The sequence below is a fragment of the Ipomoea nil genome, unplaced genomic scaffold (assembly GCF_001879475.1).
Source record: "Ipomoea nil cultivar Tokyo-kokei standard unplaced genomic scaffold, Asagao_1.1 scaffold1834, whole genome shotgun sequence".
Lineage (NCBI taxonomy): Eukaryota > Viridiplantae > Streptophyta > Magnoliopsida > Solanales > Convolvulaceae > Ipomoea > Ipomoea nil.
In genome coordinates this window covers 882159-892538 of record NW_017618262.1, presented here as the reverse complement: position 1 = coordinate 892538, position 10380 = coordinate 882159, and the positions used below count along the sequence as shown (strand labels likewise).

The window sequence follows — 10380 nt, the reverse complement described above, 5'->3', positions numbered from 1 at the left end:
GTGACAAGAAGTGAGAGAACAGACCTACAATACTTGAATTTTCAGGTTAGAAAAAGTGCACAATGCACTATAACCCCCATCACGAAGTATTATGACAAAATAAATAAATTTGTAAGAGAATAAAAATAGAGAAGTTATTCATGAAGAGGAACAGTGTATAGGCAATTCTCTTGGGCCAATTAATCAATAACTTTACCAGTCAGAAGGTGGGTAATTTCTTTCTTTACATTGTAGTTTATCGCTTTATCTCTTCATGAGTCCACTTTGCCTTTCACGTTTCCTCTTTGTTGAGCTTTATTTTCAGCAAATGCATTCTCATTAGTCTCTGAAATGGGGAAAAAAAAATTACAGTGTACTCAATTAAAAGATAACCACACAAGAGAGAGCAACTCACAAAATGGAACAAACTAGTGACTCTGTCTCCCCCAATCATAGATTCATGGCTGCAACATTTTTACCCTCCAAATCCTACTTTAGGGTGCCGCGGCATTAACCTGAAATTCTATTGTCTGGAATGTTCAAGTTGATTTTTATTTTCAATAACCATTAATCATAGAGAATTAATGAGAGAAGTTCATTTACCTGTTATATTCTTATCAGTTTGTAGTTCCTCAAGCTCTCTATTTTTACCTACCACTTAAACCTTCACCTCAACCTGATCAATAATGTATGTAAAGCATAACATCATATACAAATACACAATCAATTGGATTGAACAAAACACCTCTTAAGTGACCAATTCCACTACCACTTCTTCCCGGTCCAAAACTAAAACAAACACAGAAAAAACAATAACTTATAAAGGGAGATAAGAAACCGAAAAATTTACCTGCTTACTCCAATCCTTCTCAACCCTTCCTTATTCCAAACAATGCTTGATGTCAATATCTTCGAGCTAGGGATTTACTCTGTTCTAGTCGGTAAATTGTTAGATAAATGAAATTGAAATCCCTAATAAAGCTAATGGAGTATTCTATTTATATTGGAAGAGTGCGGAGCAACATGTTCAAAAGCATTTAAAAAGCCAATGTGATACCTTGTGGTTAGGTGCCCAGGTAAGCCCTGTTACGTGGTGGTTGCCACTGTGATGGTTGATGGCAGATCTAATTTCTTACACTAACAGTGTTCAACCTTCATGTAGATATTAAACCTCTGTGAAAAGAGTGATCGAGAACAGACCTACACAATACTTGAATTTTCAGGTTAGTAAAACTGTAAAGTGCACTATAACCCCATCACGGAGTATTAAGAGAATACAAATATAGAAGAAACTAATCATGATGAGGAACAGTGTATAGGCATTCTATTGGGGCAATTAATCAATTATTTTACCTGTCAGAAGGTGGGTAAGTTCTTTATTTACACTGCAGTTTATGGCTTCATCTTTCAATGAGTCCACTTTATCTTTCACTTAACCACACGATAGAGCAACTCACAATGGAACAAACCAGTTACTCTGCCTCCCTCAACCATAGATAGCTTCATGGCTGCAACATTTTTACCCTCAAAATCCAACTTTAGCCTTTATAATACAACCTGATCAATTATATAAAGCAGAATATCATATACAAATATGCAATCAACTGGATTTAAGAAAACACCTATTTAAGTGACCTATTCCACTGCCCCTTCTTTCCCAGCCCAAAACAAAACAAACACAGAAAAATAATAGCCTATAAAGCAGGATAAGAAACCACAACATTTAACTGCTTACCCCAATCCTTCTCGACCTCAAGCTAGGGATTCTCTGTTGTAGTTGGTCAGTACAGTTTAGTGCTGTTTCCTAATGTGATGGTTGGTTGAATGATGGCCGATCTAACTTCTTACACTAACAACGTTCAACCTCCTTGTCTAGATATTAAACCTCTGTGACAAGAAGTGATCGAGAACAGACCTACAATACTTGAATTTTCAGGTTAGAAAAAGTGCACAATGCACTATAACCCCCATCACGAAGTATTATGAAAAAATAAATAAATTTGTAAGAGAATAAAAATAGAGAAGTTAATCATGAAGAGGAACAGTGTATAGGCAATTCTCTTGGGCCAATTAATCAATAACTTTACCAGTCAGAAGGTGGGTAATTTCTTTCTTTACATTGTAGTTTATTGCTTTATCTCTTCATGAGTCCACTTTGCCTTTCACGTTTCCTCTTTGTTGAGCTTTATTTTCAGCAAATGCACTCATTCGTCTCTGAAACGGGGAAAAAAAAAATTACAGTGTACTGAATTAAAAGATAACCACACAAGAGAGAGCAACTCACAAAATGGAACAAACTAGTGACTCTGTCTCCCCCAATCATAGATTCATGGCTGCAACAATTTTACCCTCCAAATCCTACTTTAGGGTGCCGGCATTAACCTTAAATTCCATTGTCTGGAATGCTCAAGTTGATTTTCATTTTCAATTACAACCAATGGTAATTAATAGAGCAACCGAACAAAGAATCTGGCACTCTGCAATAAACATCAAAGATTACTGCCATGATCCTACCGAAGAGAAGTTCAAATTCATTAATCAAAGAGCACCAATAAGAGAAGGTCATTTACCTGTTAATTTCCTATTAGTTTCACTGTTCAATTCTTCAAGTTCTTTATTTTCCACCTTCCACTTAGCCTTTAATACAACCTGATCAATTATATAAAGCATAACATCATTATACAAATACACAATCAACTGGATTTAAGAGAACACGTATTTAAACCTATTCCACTGCCCCTTCTTTCCCAGCCCAAAACAAAACAAACGCAGAAAAAATAATAACTTATAAAGAGGGATAAGAAACCACAACATTTACCTGCTTACTCCAATCCTTCTCAACCACGAGCTAGGGATACTCTGTTCTAGTTAGTACAATGTTAGATAAATGAAAACTAAAAATTTAAATAAATAAATAACCTGTACTGTTTCTGCTTAAACTTTTACTGTCACCAGAGTCAAAAAATCTTGCTGTCAATCTGCAAAAACACCAGTAAAACTAGAACAAATTATACAATCTCATAGGGACATATTTATACAAAGCATAACATCATATACAAATATACAATCAACTAGAATGAAGAAATAAACACAGGAAAATAATAAATTATGAAGGGAGATAAGAAACCACAAAATTTACCTGCTTACCCCAATCCTTCTCAACCTTTCCTTATTCCAGACAATGCTTGAATGATGGCAGATCTAACATCTTACACTGTGAAAATTTAAATAAATAAATAAACTGTACTGTTTCTGCTTAAACCTTTACTGTCACCAGAGTAAAAAAATCTTGCTGTCAATCTCCAAAAATCACCAGTAAAACTAGAACAAATTATACAATCTCATAGGGACATATTTATACAAAGCATAACATCATATACAAATATACAATCAACTAGAATGAAGAAATAAACACAGGAAAATAATAAATTATGAAGGGAGATAAGAAACCACAAAATTTACCTACTTACCCCAATCCTTCTCAACCTTTCCTTATTCCAGACAATGAATCAACTAGAATGAAGAAATAAACACAGGAAAATAATAAATTATGAAGGGAGATAAGAAACCACAAAATTTACCTACTTACCCCAATCCTTCTCAACCTTTCCTTATTCCAGACAATGCTTGAATGATGGCAGATCTAACATCTTACACTAACAGTGTTGAACCTCCTTGCCATGATATTAAACCACTGTGACAAGAAGTGATCGAGAACAAACCTATAATACTTGAACTATCATGTTAGTAAAACTGTAAAAGTGCCATATAACCTGTTACGAAGTATTATGACAAAATAAAATAAATTTGTAACAGAATACAAATAGAGAAGAAGTTAATCATGCCCAGGAACAGTGTATAGCCAATCTCTTGGGCCAATTCATCAATTATTTTACCCATCAGAAGGTGGGTAATTTCTTTCTTTACACTGTAGTTTTGGCCTTATCTTTTAATGAGTCTACTTTACCTTTTCCCTTCTCTTTTTTGATCTTTTTTTTTCCACAAACGCATTCATATGTCTCAGAAAGATAACCACACAAGAGAGAGCAACTTACAATGGAATAAATCAGTGACTTTGCCTCCCCAATCATAGCTTCATGGCTGCAACTTTTTTACCCTCCAAATCCTACTTTAGGGGCCGGCATTAACCTGAAATTCGACGTCCACCGGTCCCCGTTTCCGGCGGAAGGCGGATTGGCGCGGTATAGAGTGTTCGAGACGGAGAGAATTTTGAGGGGTGAGAGTGAACACCGAAAAAACAAAGAAATAGGAAATTTAAACTGCTTGGAAATAGGAAATCCAAGGGCAAACAAATTTTGCCGGCATTAACCTGAAATTCGACGTCTGGTGACCGTTTCCGGCGGAAGGGGGATTGACCGCAGGAGACTGCGAGAGAGTGTTTTTTTCTTTGAGTACGGAGACTGGGAGAGAGTGCTTGAGCCGGAGAGAACGCCGAAAAAACAACAAAGAAATTGAAACCAACTGCTTTAGAAATAGGAAACCATAAACTCCAACGGCAAAAAAATTACAACGGCAAAAAAAAAAAATTGTGCTATTTAAAAATTGAAATCTTAAAAATAAATAAAGTCGGTCAGTATTTTATTTTAATATTTTTATCTGTGTTATTTTCGCAAAGACATAAATCAAGTTTTTTTTTTAAAGTTTTTTTAAAATTAAAATAAGATAAATGGACTAACTCCCTCCCCGTTCAGGGAATTTAAAATTTATTTATTTTTAAATTTCTAATAGCCTAATTTTTCTTCTAAAACATAATTCCCTTTTTTTTCCAATGTCTTTCATTTATTTATTTATTATAATAGGAATATTTTGGGTCAAAAAAATATATACACACACAAATATAAATCATGTCTGACCCATAACCCAACAAGATTAATAAGTTGTTATGTTCATAGATTATTTAGTTCGGCCGGATCACACTATACCAAATAATAAGCATTTGAACTACTGCAGAGTGCTGACTCATAGTCTCTTTTTTAAGTTTTTTTTTTTTTTAATTGAACCAAACAATAATGGATTGTTTGGTAGACATGAACTGCATTGCAATTCCACCATAATTTTTGGTCATACCAATTACAATGTTTTGGTTGGAGGGAATTGCAATTCCACCAAATTGTATTTCATGACCCATTCTAATTCAGCAATGGAATGAGAGAAATATATTGTTGCGAAGATAATTTTACCCATTGTCTTTATTATTTTCATCCACTCGCTCATTTTTTCTCTTCCACAATACATCACCAGTACGCAATTGCAGGTTGTGCTCTTTCGTCTTATTATATCCTTCCATAGTTGCTTTCATGCTGCACTCAAGTTCTAAATCACAAACAGACCCATCATTATTAGTAGTAGTAGTTTCAGTCATTGTATCACTTCTACAATTTCAATTCACTGTAATCATATTCTTGCTGCATACCAAACACTGCAATTTGAATTCCAAATTTATTGTCATATTATTCTTTTCCCACTTAATTATAAATCATTTTCCCCATAATTATTTCATTCCAACCAAACGCTCAGGGGTGTTGTTTTTCATGAGCAGGCATATCCTTTTAAAATGAACAATTCTGATTTTGAGCATGAGTCGCTCCTGTGCCAAGATTGTTTGATCCATCTCTACCTTTAGTACCAACTTATGTGGAGGCAGAAACCACTTCTTTGGAACCAGTTCAGAGAAATGAAGTTGTAGACCAAGCTGGTGAAATGGCCAGAACCACATTGATAAATGATCACCCCACAGATGAACATGTTGATGAGCAACAGTATGATATCCCTTCCTCAGCTGGTCATGCTCAGCAGCCTAACCTTGACAGCCATATAGATGATTATGATAATATTGAATGTAGCCACAGTGAACAACCACAATTTGAAATTCATCTCAACAGTCCTGGTGATCATGATGAGCAGCAGCAGCCCAGGAGATCTATGAGAATGAGAAACATTCCTTCCAAGTTTCAAGATTATTTCTGCCAGTCTGTAGCATCCAGTCAGACAAGTGACAGAAGCTCACCTCACCCTATCAGTCAATTCATCTCTCTTCAAGGATTGTCACCTGCTCACAAATTTTGTGCAACCTCTATTTCTTCTTCTCATGAGCCTCAGTCCTACAAAGAGGCAGTGATGCATGAGGAATGGAGAAAAGCTATGGAAGTTGAAATAGAAGCTCTCATTCAAAACAACACATGGATCCTCATTGATTTACCCAAAGGAGAATCTCTTATTGTCTGTAGATGGGTATACAAAGTGAAGCATAAAACAGATGGTTCTATAGAAAGGTACAAGGCTAGACTTGTTGCCAAGGGGTATACTCAGCAGCTAGGTGTGAATTACATTGAGAATTTTTCTCCTGTAGCAAGAATGACCACTATCAAAACTTTTTTGGCTGTGGCTGCTGCCAAGGCTTAGAATGTTCAACAACTTGATATCAACAATGCTTTTTTGCATGGAGATTTAGAGGAGGAAGTGTATATGGTTCTACACCAGGTTTTCAAAATGCCAAGCCTTTAGATTACTCTCAGAATACGATTTTTAAAAAATTACCTGTCAAAGTAATCATTACTTTTTGAAAAAATACATCACCTTGATAAAAGTGTTAGCATTTCCCTTCTCACATGAACAATACTTAGATAATCACATTGTTTATACATGTTCAAATTTCATTTCAAAGAAAATTCAAAAACTACAAGAATGTAGACTTTAGATTCTTCTCAGAATATGTTCTAAAAAAAATTACCTGTCAAAGTTATCATTACTTTTAAAAAAAAAATACAACACCTTGATAAGAGTGTTAGCATTTCCCCGGTCACATGAACAATACTTAGATAATCACATACATTGTTTATACATGCTCAAATTTCATTTCCAAAGAAAATTCAAAAACTACAGAAATTTAGACTTTATATTCCTCTCAGAATAAGTTTTAAAAAAATTACCTGTCAAAGGTAATTACTATTTGAAAAAATACACCACCTTGATAAGAGTGTTAGCATTTCACTGGTCACATGAACAATACTTAGATAATCACATTGTTTATACATGCTCAAATTTTATTTTCAAAGAAAATTCAAAAACTACACGAATTAAGACATTATATTCCTCTCAGAATAAGTTTTTAAAAAATTTAACTGTCAAAGGTAATCATTACTTTTTGAAAAAATACACCACCTTGATAAGACTGTTAGCATTTCCCTGGTCACATTAACAATATTTAGACAATCACATTGTTTATAAATGTTCAAATTTCATTTTCAAAGAAAATTCTAAAACTACAGGAATTCAGACTTTAGACTCCTATCAGAATAAGTTTTTTAAAAAATTAGTTGTCAAAAGTAATCAATAATTTTTTAAAAAATACAGCACTTTGATAAGAGTGTTAGCATTTCCTTGTTCACATGAACAATATTTCATCACTAAGAAGTAACGCTTGATGTATAAAAGAATTTTACCAGAAGTTCCGCCGAATACGACGTGTTGCTATTATTAGTTAATTTAGTTTTAAAATAATTTCTTTACAACTAGTCAATAACGAAAACGTCACGTCAACAATATTATTCAAAAACAACAGGAATTTAGAATTTAGATTCCTCTCAGAATAATGTTTTTTAAAATAAATTGCTTGTCAAAGATAATCATTACGTTTTGAAAAAAATAAACCACCATGATAAGAGTGTTAGCATTTCCCTACATGAACAATACTTAGATAACCACATTGTTTATACATGCTCTAATTTCATTTTCAAAGAAAATTTAAAAACTACAGAATTTTCGACTTTATATTCCCCTCAGAATAAGTTTTTTTTTTTTTTTTTTTTTTTTAAAGTACCTGTCAAAGGTAATCATTACTTTTTGAAAAAATACACCATCTTATCAAAGTGTTAGCATTTCGCTGGACACATGAACAATATTTAGATAATCACATGCATTGTTTATACATGCTCAAATTTCATTTTCAAAAAAAATTCAAAAACTACAGAAATTTAGACTTTAAATTCCTCTCAGAATAAGCTTTTATAAAAATTACTTGTCAAAGATAATCATTATATTTTGAAAAATACACCACCTTGATAAAAGTGTTTGCATTTCCCTGGTCACATGACCAATACTTAGATAATCACATTGTTTATACATGCTCAAATTTCATTTCCAAAGAAAAAATCAAAAACTACAGGAATTTAACTTTATATTCCTCTCCGAATAAGTTTTTTAAAAATTACTTGTCAAAGGTAATCATTACTTTTTGAAAAAATACACCACCTTGATACGAGTGTTAGCATTTCCCAGGTCACATGAACAATACTTAGATAATCACTTTGTTTATAAATGTTCAAATTTCATTTTAAAAAAAAATTCAAAAACTACAGGAATTTAGACTTTAGATTTTCTCAAAGTTTTTAAAAAAAAAAAAAAAAATTAGCTGTAAGAGGTAATCATTACTTTTTGAAAAAATACACCACCTTGATAAGAATGTTAGTATTTCTCCGTAAACATGAACAATATTTCATCACTAAAAAGTAACGCTTAATGTATAAAAGAATTTTACTAGAAGTTCCGCCGAATACGACGTGTTGTTATTATTAGTTAAGTTAGTTTTAAAATAATTTCTTTACAACTAGTCAATAACAACACGTCACGTCAACAATATTACTCAAAAACTACAGAAATTTGGACTATAGATTCCTCTCAGAATAAGTTTTTTTAAAAAAAAAAATTACCTGTCAAAGGAAATCATTAATTTTTGAAAAATTACGCCACCATAATAAGAGTGTTAACATTTCCCTGGTCACATGAACAATATTTAAATAATCACATCGTTTATACATGCTCAAATTTAATTTTCAAAGAAAATTCAAAAACCACAGGAATTTAACTTTATATTCCTCTCAGAATAAGTTTTAAAAAAAATTACATGTCAACGGTAATCATTACTTTTTGAAAAAAATACACCACCTTGAAAAGAGTGTTAGCATTTCCCTGGTCACATGAACAATACTTACATACTCACATGCATTGTTTATACATGCTCAAATTCCATTTTCAAAGAAAATTCAAAAACTACAGGAATTTAGACTTTATAGTCCTCTCAGAATAAGTTTTTAAAAAAATTATCTGTCAAAAGTAATCATTACTTTTTGAAAAAAATACACCACCTTTGATCACATTGTTAGCATTTCCCAGGTCACATGAACAATACATAGATAATCACATTGTTTATACATGCTCAAATTTCATTTTCAAAGAAATTCAAAAACTACAGGAATTTAGACTTTTTATTCCTCTCAGAATAAGCTTTTAAAAAAATTACCTGTCAAAGGCAATCATTCCTTTTTGAAAAAATACACCACCTTGATAAAAGTGTTAGCATTTCCCTGATCACATGAAGAATACTTGGATAATCACATTGTTTATACATGCTCAAATTTCATTTTAAAAGAAAATTTTAAAACTACAGGAATTTATACTTTATATTCCTCTCAGAATAAGTTTTAAAAAAAAATTACCAGTCAAAGCTAATCATTAATTTTTGAAAAAATACACCACCATGCAAAGAGTGTTAGCATTTCCCTGGTTTCATGAACAATGATCACATTGTTTATACATGTTCAAATTTCATTTTCAAAGAAAATTCAAAAACTACAGGAATTCAGACTTTAGATTTCTCTCAGAATAAGTTTTGAAAAAAATTAGCTTTAAAAGGTAATCATTACATTTTTTAAAAAATACACCACCTTGATAAGAGTGTTAGCATTTCCCTGGTCACATGAATAATACTTGGATAATTACATTGTTTATATATGCTAAAATTTCATTTTCATAGAAAATTCAAAAACAACATGAATTTAGACTTTATATTCCTCTCAGAATAAGTTTTAAAAAAAATTACCTGTCAAAGGTAATCATTACATTTTGAAAAAAAAATACACCACCTTGAAAAGAGTGTTAGCATTTCCCTGGTCACATGAACAATACTTACATACTCACATGCATTGTTTATACATGCTCAAATTCCATTTTCAAAGAAAATTCAAAAACTACAGGAATTTAGACTTTATAGTCCTCTCAAAATAAGTTTTTAAAAAAATTAGCTGTCAAAGGTAATCATTACATTTTTTAAAAAATACACCACCATGATAAGAGAGTTAGCATTTCCCTGGTCACATGAACAATATTTCAACACTAAGAAATAATGCTTGATGTATAAAAGAATTTTACCAGAAGTTTCGCTGATTACGACGTGTTGCTATTATTAGTTAATGTAGTTTTAAAATAATTTCTTTACAACTAGTCAATAACGACACGTCACGTCAACAATAATATTCAAAAACTACTGAAATTTAGACTTTAGATTCATCTCAAAATAAGTTTTTTAAAAAATTAGCTGTCAAA

General features: G+C 32.1%; 2 long non-coding RNA genes across 6 annotated transcripts; both read right to left on the bottom strand.

Annotated features, from left to right (window-relative positions):
• Positions 1-173: 173 nt before the first annotated feature.
• LOC109193079 lies at positions 174-1096 on the bottom strand. The gene is made up of 5 exons (XR_002056201.1): positions 1037-1096; positions 830-908; positions 583-655; positions 395-502; positions 174-325 (listed from the first exon to the last, which is right to left on the bottom strand). It is a non-coding gene; the product is annotated as an uncharacterized LOC109193079 (long non-coding RNA).
• Positions 1097-2367: 1271 nt separating this feature from the next.
• LOC109193078 lies at positions 2368-4549 on the bottom strand. Of its 5 annotated transcripts, none has more exons than XR_002056197.1 (5): positions 3442-3485; positions 3119-3193; positions 2798-2957; positions 2550-2628; positions 2368-2456 (listed from the first exon to the last, which is right to left on the bottom strand). It is a non-coding gene; the product is annotated as an uncharacterized LOC109193078 (long non-coding RNA). The 5 variants fall into 5 exon arrangements; XR_002056200.1 differs by lacking the exon at positions 3442-3485 and adding exons at positions 3561-3701; positions 4035-4549 and having other exon boundaries at positions 2439-2628; XR_002056199.1 differs by lacking the exon at positions 3442-3485 and adding an exon at positions 3561-3907 and having other exon boundaries at positions 2439-2628.
• Positions 4550-10380: the final 5831 nt, after the last annotated feature.